Genomic DNA, 16,437 nt, shown 5'->3' on the forward strand with positions numbered 1-16,437 from the left:
ATTCATCCCAGACCTCATGGTCCCATATTTATGAGAATCCTACCTTTAGATTAGGAGATTTGCCATAGCTATTAGTTCAGCTTCTTAACTCCTGCCATCCTTACAATCAAAAATGTTAATTTTGATTTTTTACTTTTTGCCTTCTGGCTGCAGGAGATGAGGGTCTGTTTATCTTTGTTTTTTTGAAAATAACAGTAACTATTATTTGCTCATTAAATGATATTTAAATTTTCTAAAACACATCTCAAAAACATCCAGTGCTTCTTTAATTTCAGTACAATGGATTCAAGACCAAGTATACATGTTACATGCATCAAGGCTGGATCACAAATTATCATCGTCATCATCATTATCTTCTTCATATTTTATTTTCAATGCATTTGATGATTCATTGGCAATATTTTGTGATGATACCATATTAGTGGTATAAGAATACTTTTGGATTCAATTAATGATGGATTACCATAACATTCGGAACTGTTATGTTGTAGGAGCTGATGTTTTTCATCTGGGTACTATAAAATAGATATTTATACTGTAAACCTTTTCCCTGTCAGACACACTGGAGTCTTACTTTAGTTGAGTCAGACATGGTTTGTGGGGTCAATGTTCTTAGTGTGGAAATACGTAGTCTGCTAGTAATTGAACCAACATTCAACTGCAGAACCGTTTTTCTTTCTGAGAAGTAGATGCCTTTTCTTACAAATACTTGAGCCTGTAGTTTGAAGCTATGGAGCAGTATCTATCATGTAGCAATCTAGGACCTGAATTTGATTGATCAATAGCAAAGGGGGTGAATTTCTTTGCAATATCTAGTTGAAAAATCCCTTGGGGAAGGAAAGGTAAAAGACCAGTCAACTGGACACTGTATTGACAATCATACATCATCTGCATCAATAGTAGATTTCTTAGCATAACTTTAATAAATTTTACTATCATCTAGAATTGTGGTCACATGTCAGAAGGCAAACTCCATTATCAGATCTATAGCTGTATACTCTGTAATCCCTATATCCATCAAGATTTGAGCCATCATCTATGTTCAGCATGCTCTTGGGAGATGTCATATTGGTAGACTCCATGATGTTTAGGAATCAGAATTTTTCAGGTAAATTATCCACTTTAATGTATTTCAGTCCTGATCTTAATGCTAGTTCTTTGCCTAGTATAGTTTTCCAACCCCTAATATCCTTAGCCTTCTATGACATGCTTCCATTGCATGGTTGGATCCAGAGGCAAATATTCTGGTCCTCTATTGTGAAAATATTTTTAAAGATATAGTAGAAGGCTTCTTACTTTTTTCTTTTCTTTTCTTTTTTTTTTTTTTTTTTTTGTACAGGGAACCAAACTCAGGGATGCTTAATCACTGAGCCATATCACTGGTCCTTTTTAAAACAATTTTATTATGAAACAGGGTTTAACTAAGTTGCTTAGGACCTTGATAAATTGATGAGACTGGCCTTGCACTTGCAATCTTTTTGCCTCAGTCTCCCAAGCATGCACCACAGTGTACAGATGGACTTCTGATTTTCAAAGCATGTCTTAAGCTAATATCTGGATGACATGAACCTGTTTATTTTTCATGCTTCCAAAATTAAAACACACACACACACACACACACACACAAACACACACACACACACTAAATTCATTATCCTGATTAGCATTACTCCCATAGATTATCAAGTGTTAGAACTATGTAAAAACCACTGTTTCCTCTATTGTCAGTGAGAAGCAGTAAATTTGGTAGTGCAGCATGCTAGCGTTCATTACAACCCCACTTGTTACAGCATTGGAAACCTTGTGCTATCTGACTGCAAGTATATAGGTATAGAACTTCATCCCGAAGGCCTGCTTTCTAGAACTGTTTGGATTACTGGAGAAACTGAACCTGAACCATAAATTCTAATGAAAATATTTATGATACTGGAAATTTCTGGAAGCAAATCCATGAGTAGGGAAATAAAATAGGGAAGAAAAACAAAGCCAGTAAAGCATATGTTAGTAAATGGGTCATCGCTTTCAGCAACTAGAGCTCTAACCTACCATGAAGTCTCCAAGAGTCTCTAAAGCATACCCTACAATGGTCCCATTTAGGGATGAAAAAGTTGGGACAGCTTACCTACATTGGATAAAGATTGCTCAAGGGCACTGGCCCTTTCCCACTAAGCCCCATTTATGTGCCAACCCAGCTCAACCAGCCAGATAACACTCAGGCAGATTTCTCCAGCAGATTTTTGAGGTAGGAAGCCAAGGGTATGATTTTTCTTCCTTGGAGTTCATGGTGAGATCCAGAGGAATCTGAGGAATATGGACAGAGTTCTGAAAATATTTGTCACAGATTTCTACTTCACATCCACACCAAACCCAAATTCAATAAGATGAAAGAATTAGATGTGAAAGGAAAAACTATAAAAAATTTAGAAGACAACTTTGTAGTTGTTAGACCTGGTGGTAGAGAAATATTTCTTTTAAAAAGATACAAGATCACAAAGATTAAGGAAAATATTCAATAGTCTCTTACTAAACAACCCATAAAAATAGTGAATAAAAAAATGTTGAAACTTGGAGATGTTTGCAATTTATACAAACAACAAGAATCAGTGTATAGTATATTAAATACCCTTGTGAATAAAAAAATCAAATAGAAAAAAGTGGGAAAAAATGAATAAGCAGAAACATCAAAGATGACAAAACAAAAATGCTTCATTAACATTCATAAAGGTATTCAACCTAATTATTAACAAGAGGGAAGCAAATTAAAACCACAAAATTGGAAAAAATTGAACATTTAGAATGTTCCAGGTGTTGGCAAGAGAGAGCCACAGGAACTCTCATTGTATTTTGGAGAGAGTATAAACTATTCAACTTCATGAAATGGAGGTTGACATTTAATCGTAAAATCAAACACGTGTATTTCCTATGATCTAACAATATCACATACAGATGCAGACCTAGAGAAACTTCTACATATCAGGATGTATACCAGCATGCAGTATTCAAAAAATCCTTATTATCAAACTAGAAATGGTGTAAGGAGGATTTTGAACCTTAATTGTAACTAGTTATGTGACTTTGGGAAGTTACTTAGCTTCATGGAATCTCAATTCCCCTCATCAATCAATCAATCAATAAAAATAATAGTAACTCCTAACTCAGAGGCTTGTTATAAAAATTAAATAAGATACAATATATCCTTGCAAATATGCTTTCTTGTTACATGCTCAATCATTGTTAAAATGCATAATTCTTATTTTCATTGCAGAGTCCCAGAAAGAACCATTTAAAGAAAAAGTAGATTCCTTGCTCTTTTGGATTTTAAGAGCTTATTAAGTAGCATTTTATTCCCTTCTAGTCATCTGGCCTTAATAATAGTTCCCACCATACAGGGTTTTAAGGGAGAATTAAGTGAGATACAGTACATAATACACTGACAGCTTCTGTGCCTGATGGTGATAGCACTATAGCCACTATTATTATTTTTTTATTTCATAGAATTATTCTCTTTGTTTTAAAACTCCATGAAAGTTAACCCTAAAACCGATTAATTTCTTATTGTTTTTCTTGGCTCTGTTCTCACATATTTAATTTTAATTTTTTTTTTAATTTCTGGGTACTAATTTTTAAACAACATTTGAATTTTATTTGCTTCTTCAAACTTTGTTTTCAATTGTTTTTATTTATATTTTTTGAAAATTTTTAAAGTCTTTTTAAAGTTATTCTCTTTTCCTTTATGATCTTGTATATTGCTTTATTTTGGTTATTTCCTCCTCATTTTCTATGTCAAAATGAACTTTTTCCAAAACATTGTTAAGACCGGTAATTGATGATTTTTCTGCATGGCTTATAAATCTAAGGAGGCTTCCTCTGTGACTTACAGATCAGAAACTTGGGCTTGGTAGTAAATAATAAAATAATGCAAAATAATAAAACATAAAACAATAAAAATGAAATAAAAATTTGAAATTATCATGAGAAAAAGACCTATGATATTCAAAGCTCAATTTGATCATGAAAGACACTTGATTATCAAACAGTGGGTAACAAAATCAGCCTAAGTTCATATAGCTGTTTAACGTAGGTGGCAGAAGCTCTCAGTGTGGTTATATACATGGTGATAAGTGCTTGGCCTTCAAGTTCCTGCAAGTCACCTTACTCTGGAGTTAAGGTACTTTCCATCCTTGCCATGCAAAGTGAGGTCCAACAACCAGAAGCATCAGCATTCCCTGAGAATTTGCCAGATTGACAGAGTCTCAAATACTGCTCCAGAACTACTGAATCAGAATTACCTTTCAACAGGATCCCTAACCTGTATCTATGCATAATGGTGTTAGTGAAGCTCAGAGTTAGAATCAGTGGGGGTCGTACTAGGCACCTTCCTTCTCTCTGACCGTAACTTGATACATTACCAGATTCCTTACACCATAAGACAGGTAGGACAATGAGACATTTTAGACAATAATGTTCTAATAAAACTTTAAACTCATACAATGCATAGGATAATGCATGTGTCCAAATCTCTTGCTGGGCTATTTAATTGTTAGTGACAATTTATCCCACAAACATTCTCCATGTATGAATGTGTGAATTTTTTTTATACTTGTTTCACTTAAATATTTGTTAAAACATCATTTTTAGTATCTTATTGTTGAATAATTACAGAAAACATATTTTCATTTACTCATTCATCAAATAAGAATTTAATGAACAACTGCTATTCTACATTAGAGGTCAGAAACATGCAGATGATAAGTTACTAGAACCTGTCCTCAAGGAACATAATGGGAAATGAATACATAAACATAATTTAACCCATTATGTTGGATGATGACACATGCTGGGTTAATGGCAGGGGAGAAGTACTTCGTCAGAGTACATACAGGGTCATGTTAGTGAAGGGTAGCACATTCAGACAAGGGAAGGAGGAATGGCAGAGAAAGATAAGAATGCGTAATGCTGAATTTTCCTAAAGAATGAATATGGAAATTGCTTGAGAATAGAGAGGAAAGAGCATTTCTTAGAGGTAAGACAGAAATTCAGAAAGAATGTGATTTCATCAGAGATTTTCGATTTGTCAGGTACTACTGAACCATAATATGCAAGAAAGAGTGGAGGAGGATAAGTTGGGACATTTCAAGTCCATGTTAAGAATCGTGTAGTTTATCTTGTATGGTGGTATTAAAAGATAAAATTTTAAACAGGGAAGATCCTAGTCAGATTATCATTATTGGTGGAACACTCTGGCTAGCATGTGGAGGAAATAAGAATAATGTAGAAGGAAAAAATCCAAAGGAGAGAGATTAATCAAGAGGCTGTTAGATTCTTGCCAGTAAAACAATGATGGGGGGCAAATGTTATAGTGCTATTAGATGGTGAGATGCCAGCTTCACAACTAGTTAGAAGTGCATCCCCAGAGACTAAAAATCCCTGTTTAAAATTTAATCTTTTAACTCCATCAGACAAGATAAACTACAAGATCCATAACATGGACTTGAAATGTCCCGACCGTCCCTCTAGCCTTATGCTCCTCCACTCTTTCTTGCATATTATGGTTCAGTGGCACCTGACAAATCGAAAATTTCTGATGAAATCACGTTCTTTCTCTACAACCTTCTTTTAGTCAGATTCCACGTTTCAGAACAATATTGCAATCACTGATTTAAATGAAAAACTCAAGACATCCTCCTCCTCCATCCATCCATTACACCATAAAAAAATGAAACAATTAAATCCTTTTATTATACAAAAATCTCGAACAGAGAGCAAATGTAATCCATCCCACAGGCTGTCAGTATTTGTACCACAGATTTCTCAGCCTTTTGCGCTACCTTGGAGGAGCACTGGGGTCCAAGAGGAAAATCCAATCATTCTTCATTATCCTTTTGTTTAATTTATGCCACAGTACAGTAACCTCAGTACAGCTTTGCAGTTTCAAGTTTCATATTTACCCTGGAAGCTAAATGTACACCTTCAGAAAACTGCCTGTAGGTAAGATGAAAATTACATGTTAAAGAAATCTTTAAACCTGGATGAACTGGCTCCCCTCCTCCACATCCCAGTTTCTGTCTTAGGCATGATTTTTCTCACAGTGATATTCACTCCTTTTTTTCTGATCTCAGCACAGTGGGACTGAGATTTTGGAGGAAAAAGTGTTTTTCCTTAGTTTTACTATATGTCAGAAAAGAGCTTACATGAGAGGGAAATGAGAGAAATGACAGTCCTCAATATGCAGAACTAATTTACCAGGTTCTTGGCATGCTGAGAAACTCACTAGGCTTGTGGTCCATCTTTATTTGAATAATGGCACATTCTCACCTAGAACTGGCAGGGGATCAGAATGCAGCTGGAGAGATTCCCATTGGACAGCTCATTCTGCTGTCAGGTAACCAAGTGGTTTTTCTCTGAAAGTTATTGTGCTGCATTCATTAGAGAATACTTGAGCCTCATGTAGGGAACACTAGCATTTTTACTTTTAACAAAATTTGTTGGCCTCCTACTGTGTGTAGTCTACTACTAAGTAATTGTTGTATATACAAAAACTTTTAGCATTTTTTCAATCCTAAATTTCTGCTACAAGAAGTACTAACATTAGTGATGTCCATAAAAAGTCCTAGAAATTTAGTACTGAAAGGTACTTCTGCTGGTTATCTAGCAGTCACCCTCCTATGTTTCCTATCCTCTCTGCAATAGCAATCAAACGCACGTCCGGTTTATGCTTGTGTGTCTATGGGGGTGGGAGCCCTCTGTTTTAATCTCTCAAATACTTTAAAATCTTTGTATTTTCACCACATTATTTCATGTTTATCCTTGGGTACAAAATAAGAAGCCTGTTTCCTCTTCCACATTAGACTCCTTTTACACAATTCAAGATATTAATTTCATTTTCATAAGATCTCAATTTTTAAAATTTTATCATCACTCCATTTTTATCATATAAGGTGAATTCTAAGTTCCATAGTAACCTGATCATTTTCAACTGGATTTTGAGTTGTCTCTCCCCCTCTTTAGGAGTGGGTCCTAGCATTGAACATCATCCTCATTTATGGCTGGACTCCTAGGGAATAAAGCAGAATTAATTATTTATCCATTATGAATATTCTAATTTAGTTAGTGCAGCCCAAATTTCTACTAATTATTGGGTCTGGTTGTATTTTCTCATAAGGTCTTTTTATACTACTTTGAATATCTCCAAAACTCATAGTGTGGAACCTGTATGGCAGTGCTTCCATCAGGGCTGAGGGATCAGGGGAATAAGGTAATACACTCTGAAGTTACCAGCTAAGTCTTAATTCAGATCTGAAACTTGTCCAGGCTTCTCTCCTGACACCTTAATTTATGAAAGCAGAACTTGGGTAAAAATGAGGAGAGTCAACCAGAAAGAAAGAGGGGAAGTCATGCTGAATATAAACAGGGTAGAACACAGTACAGGAAAAAAAAATTATTAGCTAAGGAATAGTGAAGGAAAAAAGTTAAACTAATTGTAGTTTCTGTGCTTTCATTTATCAACCTTCTGATCTTGGAGAGATACTTAATTTCCCTGTGCTTTAATTTTGTCATTTTTAAGCGAGAAGCACTATAACATAGTATATACATGTGTTTTATAAGAAACAAATTAAGTGTTGTGTGAAAGCATCCTGTCGCCTTCCTTCTTTCTTCCTTTCTCAACCTATTGTCCTTTTCCTTTTACCACTTTCATTTCACACTGGAGCCACAAAAAAAAAACAAAAAAAAAACAAAACTAGAAGCCTGGGGAAGTCATAATGATAATAAAATTGACAGAATGATAATAATGAGAGGGTGAAGATGCCTTTGGAGTGGGAACACAGGGAGCTCCTGGTGGGGCAGGTACTACCTGATGGGCCACGGTTTGACATATTTTTCACAAATTCTGCTCTATCTTATTTAAATGAATTCTAGTAGCAAAGTAATGACATATCTATGTATTTAAACTAAACCCTCCTTGTTGCCTGGTAGTTAATATATTGAAGTTCCCTATCAGATTTATCAAAGGAAGATAACACTGAATACCAGTTCTGTACTCTTGGCAGAGGTCACTAATTCAGAATAGCACTGACCAGGACAGGCCTCCAGTGCTCAACTGTATTTTCTAGGTAGCCATAAACAACTCTCCAGACTAAATTAGGTTGCTTTAATTGGTCCTGCCCCAAATAAGAGATCTGGGGAATGCCCAGTTACAATTGCTATGGTTGTTTCTTCCCATGTGTGTGTCTTCCTAACAGATGGTTCTTCAGATACTTGAACCTAGTGTCCAGGTTTTGTTTTCCCATAGAAGGCAAGGATGTAGGGCACCTCCAGGACAGTCTTTTGCCCCTAATCCAGACTCATGGGTCTCAAGATTTAAGGGTCCTTGGCCAATTCCCAAGACCTGTTCTCATTTCCCACATCATCATTATCACAAAGCTCCTTTTTCTTATTGTCCCTATTTTTCTTCCATTTCTGATTTATCTCATTGAAGACAAGCCTTGAACTAACTTCAGTTGGTTTTCGTTTGGTTTTGAATCGTTTGTATGATTTTTCTTGACTGTAATGTCACATTATTATATACATATTCTGCTGGATTTTCAAGAATCTTTTTTATTGTAAAATCTCTAAAGCTTACCTAAAATTAATTTTCATTTGGTTAATAACGAAAAATATCTCCAGAGTATGCAGGTATGACATGTAGATTAGTTTTTAAAGTCTTTGGATAATATATTTAATGTTTAGCAATGCTTCTTCAACAACTTATTAAAAGCCTTCAAAAAAATTGGTATAAGAGAGTTTCCAGTTTCTATCCTGAAACATCAACTTCTCATGGTGCTACGCAGAGTAGATGGGAAACTTGCATTTGTTCATTGGTTGACTGGCTTCTACTTCACCCTTAGGCAAGGTTTAGGTAGATAATCTTTCTGTTGTTAATCTTAGAAACTCCCTAACATATTGAAACAGTAATATCTAGTGGCATAGCAGAGAATACCAGTAAGGGATTTTCATCCTCCCCCAAAGCACTCTAAGATCTACTCTCCTCCTGCATATACATTTTGCTTACCTCAGTTGTCCATATGTGACTAGTCACTAGTAAAATTGTTCTGACTCCTGGTGGAGCTTCCCATTAGTCAAACCTGCAGAGAAGCCTGAGGGACATAGGAGGAACCCAATGATGTAATCCAAACAGGCAGCCTTTTGGGGTTGCATTTTGAGCACATTTTGGAGAAGGGTGAAAAATGGATCTAAAGGATCAAATGGAAGATAACACATAATCTTCATCAGCTTATTTATCTTTATTAAGTGTTCATACAAACAGACATATATACATACTACTTTGCTACTAAGAAACACACACACACACACACACACACACATATATATATATATATATATATATATATATATATATATGTTACAAAACATTGGCAGACATTAACATGAGGATTAGACAATTTTAAATGTGATATAATAAGAAAATCCGGATACAAATTGAGTCAGCTGTGTTTGAAGCATCCAAGTTAGCAGATGTCACCATTTCAGAATGGCACTCTTCCCACTGACCTGGACAGGTTTCCAGTGTTCAACTACATCTTCCAGGTAGCCATCAACTGCTTTCCAGTTTGGTGCTCATCACTGCTATTAGAGACTAAACTAGATTGCTATAATTGGTCCTGCATGTAGTAGGCAAACAGCACAGATAAGCCTAAGAAGAAGTAGCTGGTTCCAAAGAGCTTATTCTTATGTCATAAAATCAGATAGCATTTTCTCCCTAGAAAGCAAAATGTCAAGAGTAGATAAAATTTAGACAATATGATCCAGGCTCAAATGCAGATTGAAGCTCTGACAATCAGGGATGCATCTTTATTAGCACTGAGGATGTGCCTATTTGTGAATACATGGAGTGAATGACAAGAAGAGCATTCTCTTTGGGGACGAATCATGGACCATAACAAATCCAGCTATGAAATGAATACTCAGATCCAGAAATTTTCCCAATCCCTGAATGATGACCACCTGGAAGGCTTGTGGCTTCTCTGGAATGAAGCCTGATTATCTTTCATTCTTTCTTTTTGTTCCTCATTTATTCTCAAGTTAGAAAAAATAAAAATCTCCTCAGTTTTCAATATTTCCCCCAGTTTAGATGTTAATTCTTTCCTAATACCATATGAAATAAGACTGAATGGTGAAATCAATCTGTGCACTTTGCTGGAAGTCACCTGTGAAGTGATAACCTGTCCTTTAGGTTTTGGTCTCTCTTTTGTATTACTAAGGAAAACAAAAGTAACCAGTTCACAAAGCACAAAGCTGTTAATCACTTCACTACATAAAACAAAAGGCAATTTACATTATTGCAGTTCACTGTTCTCCAAGCATTTCATTTGAGAGAAATGTTAACTCAATTACATTCCTCTTAACACCATTCTCCATCTGAGATCGACTGGCACTTGTTGTATATCTTTAAATATGAATCAAACACCATCTAGGTGGCCCACTGAGGACTAAGGGAAATGTTCCACCAAAGTGGTAGAGGAAATGCTAAAACTCGCATATGAGTGAGCCTTACAGATAATCACCTTGTTGGAATATTATGGAAAGGTGAAGTAGAAATAGTGATTGGGATAATACTTATCTCAAACTGGTTGTAGGGAGTTCATAAAATTGACCGTAATTTCCTACATTAGACAATGCTGGTAGGATTCTGATGGAAACGAAAATGGCACAGGAAACTATCTCCCAAATCAGGTTCTGATGTGTCCATTACTGGGCATGATATGGACAGAGGGAACAAAAAGATAATACAGTTTTATTCTGCTTTTGTTGACTGTTTTCCTTCTTTAGAAGAAAAAAAAGAGAGAGACGAATAAATTTTATAACAGTCTGACTCTAATTTAACTTCCTGAATAAAGAGAAGTATGCTGGGCGACAGTGAAGTAAGAGCGGCCAGATTCAGACATTGCATTTAGCATTAAGGAACCCAGGATAGTGAATACAGATAGGGGAAAAAATAGTGATGGTCTTAAAATTGTCTCTAACTTCTTAGAGAGTTTCTAGACTGTAATATAAAAAAAGAAAAATACAGGCAGAACACTTGTTGTATATCTTGAATGATAAGGCGGAGCTGGGATTCCCAGAAGGGCAGAGAGGTTACACTAAGAAGGGCAGAGTAAAGAAGAGAAAATAGCTACCTAAAGAAAGTGCCACATGTTGTAGAGGGTGTCCTGTTGAGTCCTCAGCTGAGTATTGATCACAGTATGCATGTGATAAAACTACCTGAGGCCAAAAAAAAAAAAAAAAAATCTATGTCAAAGAAGTGGAGAAAAACCATTGGGGATTACATAGGTTCAGGAATATCTTGGGTTCTTATAAGTAGAGAAAAATTTCATAATCTTTGATGCATTGAGAACAATATTTAAGATCTGGTTACACCAAATCAAAGCTTAAAAGCAAGCTTTAAAATGAAATAAAAATGTTTTCAAGTAATTTAACTGCATTCCAAATATAGTTTAAAATCTTGGAGATAGGAAGATGGGGGCGAATGGAGTGCATCACCCCTGTGTACCGCGTCACTGCGCGGGTGAATGATGAGTTAGAACGGCCAAAAGCTATCTAGTTAGGAATTTCCAGCAAAATTGGGGTGCACAAAAACCTAGAGGAAGGATTTCCATCGCCCGAGGATCGGTTACTGGGGCTCAACCGCGAGTGAACTGTCCACCTGGAGATTCAAGCTGTTTGTTCAGCGGCCCGCCCTGCTGCTAGAGAAGGCGGCGCGCTGGGAAACGGCGTGCTAGCAATGCAGAGAAATGGTGCTGCAGATTCTGTGGGCTCCTGCCGGCTGTACCCTCACTGTGCTCCGGGCTGAGTTCTGGGTTTGAGATGGGGGAAGAAAGCGGTCCAGTTCTGTCCTCGACACCAGACAGCCCACCGAGCAAGCCAGTGGCCACCATCTTGGAGAGCTGACGTCACCATCGCCAGTTTTTGACAGATTGTAGCTCATTCAGCGATAGAACAGGTCTGTTTCATATAGGCCATCTCCCATACAGCGGGGAAATTGCATAAAATCTCTCCACGGCTTTCCGGGGGCGTGATTAACAGAGTGAGAGTGAATAGAGGCGTGAGGAAAGGTAAAGGCACCTGACCTCCAACTCCCCCCTCCCACCAGCAGTGAAAACGAAACCTGTCTCTCCAGCTCTCGGAGGAGGGGCTAGAGGAGGGAATCCAGACAATAAGGTGCTGGTTCCCAAAAGCCGCACTCCACGTACAGGAAACTGCAGGCCCAGAGTGTAGCTTGAACTGCCGAGAGGTATCACACTGGGAAAGGCCTGGCTGGCAGGAGAAACCAGGGGACTAGAGACCAGGAATAAACCTAAGCTAACAGGTTTTGAGAGACACCAGGCAGGGGAGGAGGGAGCGGCCTCACACGGATTGTTTCCTACAGCCAGAGGGCAAAATCTTGGCCCGGAAGGCACAGCACCACCTACTGGAAGTGAAGAAAATAGAAGCCTAACAGTGCCCCTTTTTAAAAAATTTTTTTAAATTTTTAATTTTAATTTTTTTTCTTTTTTGTAATCATATTAGTATTTTTTTAATTGTAATTTTTATTTTACTGCATTTTATTATTTTTTATTATCATTTCTTTTTCTTTTCTATTCTTTTCTCTTTCTTTCCTCTCTCCCTCTCTCTTTCTTGGTTTGCTTCCTTACCTTTTCCCCATCTTTCCTCTTAAGCATGACCACCCAGATTACGTACAACTTAATATATGCAAATAGATGAATACTACGAATCGGTCTATAGTCTGACTAAGCCCTTAACTACCCCCAAGTACTCCTGTCTATTCTCTTGTTAATATCCGCCTGCATTTGAGCAACCCCCCAAAGAAGCTAATATATACTAACCTCCATACCATCAAATTGCCTGACCTCAACATAAAATCCTAAGTTCAAACCTCAATTCTATACATGCCATCAAAATCTGTAGGCCTTTAATGAAATTAATGAATTTACCTTAAATCACAATTAAATCCAACATCTCTAAACATTGTCTCCCAACACAAAGGAGAGATATTGACACTATAAAAACCAAAACAAATTTAAAGAAGAAAACAGAAACACAGAAGTCAAACAGAGTTGGAAAGTAACGTGAGCACCATGAAAAAACAAGGGAAAAAAGGATTACAAACAATGCACAACAACTTAAATTCACAGGAGAACCTAGAGGCATCAGAAAAATGGACAGAGAAAGAACTGAAGGCATACCTAACTCAGATGGAACGGAATCTTAGAGAAGACATTAGACAGCAAATCCAAACAATGAAAGTATACTTTGAAAATGAATTACATAGGCAAATTCAAAAGGCAAAGAACAAGCTCTACCAGAAGATAGAGATTTAAAAAAAAAAATCAAACAGTAATCCTAGAAATGCAGGAAACCATAAACCAAATTAAAAACTCAAACAAGAATATTACAAATAGACTAGATCAAATAGAAGTCAGAACATCAGATAATGAAGACAAAGTTTATCAACTTGAAAAGAATATAGTCAACACAGAAAGGATGCTAAGAAATCACCAGCAATCTATCCAAGATGCCGCAGTCTGGCTGGGCACAAAATAACCGAGCCACCACAAAACCTTGTAGATTCCCACAGCAACTCTTTATTCCTGAAGTGTCACGGGCACTCTACATGCACGTTCTGGGAAAAAATACCCCTTCCACCGGGCTCTGCATACCAAATACCCTCTGAATCCTGCGAGAACTCAACGGGAGCTCAAGGAGTGGGCACCTGAGGCAGCAGGATACGCCCTATTCCCAGCAGGATCCACCCTAAACCCGGATCCACCTTAAACCCGGATCCACCCTAATCCCTGAGCAGGGTCACCTTTCAACCAAAACTCTCAAACATTCATGCAATGTCACTGCAAATGACCTGGGTCCAAGGCAAGCCCATTTCCACAATGGAGAGTCCTCCCTCTAAGCAACATTGGGTAGGCTGACAAGGAAATTGCCATGTGCCATTCCTACTTGGCTATGGCTCTCAGCATCTCCCCCCTTCTGATTAATTAAACAACAAGCAATGTGGCTTAGGGACCGTGCCTGTTAGGTTGTCCAATTCAACATATGGTCCTTACCCGTCATCGGATGATCTGACCTCTAGGCATCAGCCTCCTGTCTTAGGTTGGTACCACTGCAATTGGATTGTACCCGTCACTGACTACCGGTCCAGCATACAGCCATACTTGTGGATAGGCCTATGCACCAGTGGGGGGGTGAGGTTCTTTGCCTCACCTCTGTTGGCCCCCAAATTTGGCCTTGGTGCCAGTGGTGGGGGGTGAAGTTCTTTGCCTCACCTCTGTTGGCTCCCAAATTTTAGACCATCACTAGCAGAAGGGAGGAGGATACAGAAATGCCACGACACCAAGCCAATTGACGGCTCCTTTGGAAAAATTGTATCACCGGTGACACCATCAGCAAAGATATGCCAGCACAATTCGCTGCACCAACAGATAGTTCACAGTGCATACAAGTGATACATAGTCCAGGCAAGTTCTGCAAGCAGTTCAAAGTGGAGGAATCCATCAATATGTCCATTTCCTCCCAAAGTAAATTGACTCCTTGATTAAGCATTACTTGTTGAGTTATTATTCATTGATGCATCAGTTTATACAGTTTACTGTGATAGCTATCAAAGAAGCTGTAGTTTGGTTTTATCTTTGTCTTCACCAGCACTGGGATGAAGATAGGAATTCTGGCAATGATGCTAAAAAGAAATTATGTAACATTACATTATCCTGAACAGAATTATTAAATATAATGAAAAGGAAAGGTGAAAGTAAACAAACAGATCTGTTAACCACCTTTAAAAACAATCCTTAACAGCTGTTTACCTAATTTAAATTAAACCATTTAAATCACGTGAATAAAAAAAAATTCGGATACATTTTTTCATGAGCGCTCCTCATATATGAAATATGGACATACGCACATACAGACATACAACACAAAACACAAGAGTGCACACAAACGTACAACCCATAAGACAATAGTAAAGGCCTTGTAGCTTTACACAGGTGAAATCTCCATTGCAGTGTTTAAAAATTCCACAGTCAAAAAATAAAACTGATCAGAAAAACATTAACCTGGGTTTGTAAGAGCTCAAAAAATAAAATAGAATTTTATGATGTGGAAAAATGCAATAATAAAATAGATATTGAAAAAAGCATCCTGGTTAATCACTGTCACAGATATAAGAATAGCCAAGCTGGAGCTCTGGATATCAGCTGTTATGGATTTGAGTCAAATCATCTTTTTTTTGGTCTGTAGAAATCGCTTTGGTTAGTCTCTCTGGAATCCAAATCGGCTGCTGTTCTCCCTGTGGAAACACACAAAGAGAACCCCGACTGCAGACAATCACTGGGTCAGGACCTTTCCATTGTTCTGTTAGAATATCCTTCCAAAGTACCTTAGGCTTATGTCAGGTGGTATAGTGATACCAGATTTCAAACTATACTACAGAGCATTAGTAACAAAAACAGCATGGTACTGGTACTAAAACAGGTGGGTGGACCAATGGTACAGAATAGAGGACACATAGACCAATCCACAAAATTACAACTTTCTTATATATTCTTATATAAAGGGGCTAAAAACATGCAGTGAAGGAAGGATAGTATCTTCAACAAATGGTGCTGGGAAAACTGGAAATCCATATGCAACAAAATGAAACTGAATCCCTTTCTCTCTCCATGCACAAAAGTTAACTCAAAATGGATCAAAGAGCTTGATATCAAATCAGAGACTCTGCGCCTGATAGAAGAAAAAGTTGGCTCCAATCTACATATTGTTGGGTCGGGCTCCAAATTCCTTAATAGGATGCCCATAGCACAAGAGTTAATAACTAGAATCAACAAATGGGACTTACTCAAACTAAAAAGTTTTTTCTCAGCAAGAGAAACAATAAGAGAGGTAAATAGGGATCCTACATCCTGGGAACAAATTTTTACTCCTCACACTTCAGATAGAGCCCTAATATCCAGAGTGTACAAAGAACTCAAAAAATTAAACAATAAGATAACGAATAACCCAATCAACAAATGAGCCAAAGACCTGAACAGACACTTCTCAGAGGAGGACATACAATCAATCAACAAGTACATGAAAAAATGCTCACCATCTCTAGCAGTCAGAGAAATGCAAATCAAAACCACCCTGAGATACCATCTCACTCCAGTAAGATTGGCAGCCATTATGAAATCAAACAACAACAAGTGCTGGCGAGGATGTGGGGAAAAGGGTACACTTTTACATTGCTGGTGGGACTGCAAATTGGTGTGGCCAATTTGAAAAGCAGTATGAAGATTCCTGGGAAAGCTGAGAATGGAACCACCATTTGACCCAGCTATTGCCCTTCTCGGACTAATCCCTGAAGACCTTAAAAGAGCGTACTACAGGGAT

General features: G+C 37.5%; 1 pseudogene; it reads right to left on the reverse strand.

The window, feature by feature from the left end:
• Positions 1-324: 324 nt before the first annotated feature.
• On the reverse strand, positions 325-1,082 carry LOC124104786 (transcription initiation factor TFIID subunit 9-like; annotated as a pseudogene).
• Between the last annotated feature and the right edge of the window lie 15,355 nt (positions 1,083-16,437).

Source organism: Marmota monax, unplaced genomic scaffold (assembly GCF_021218885.2).
Source record: "Marmota monax isolate L192 unplaced genomic scaffold, Marmota_monax_Labrador192_F-V1.1 WCK01_AAM20220418_F8-fsc00001, whole genome shotgun sequence".
NCBI classification, from domain to species: domain Eukaryota; kingdom Metazoa; phylum Chordata; class Mammalia; order Rodentia; family Sciuridae; genus Marmota; species Marmota monax.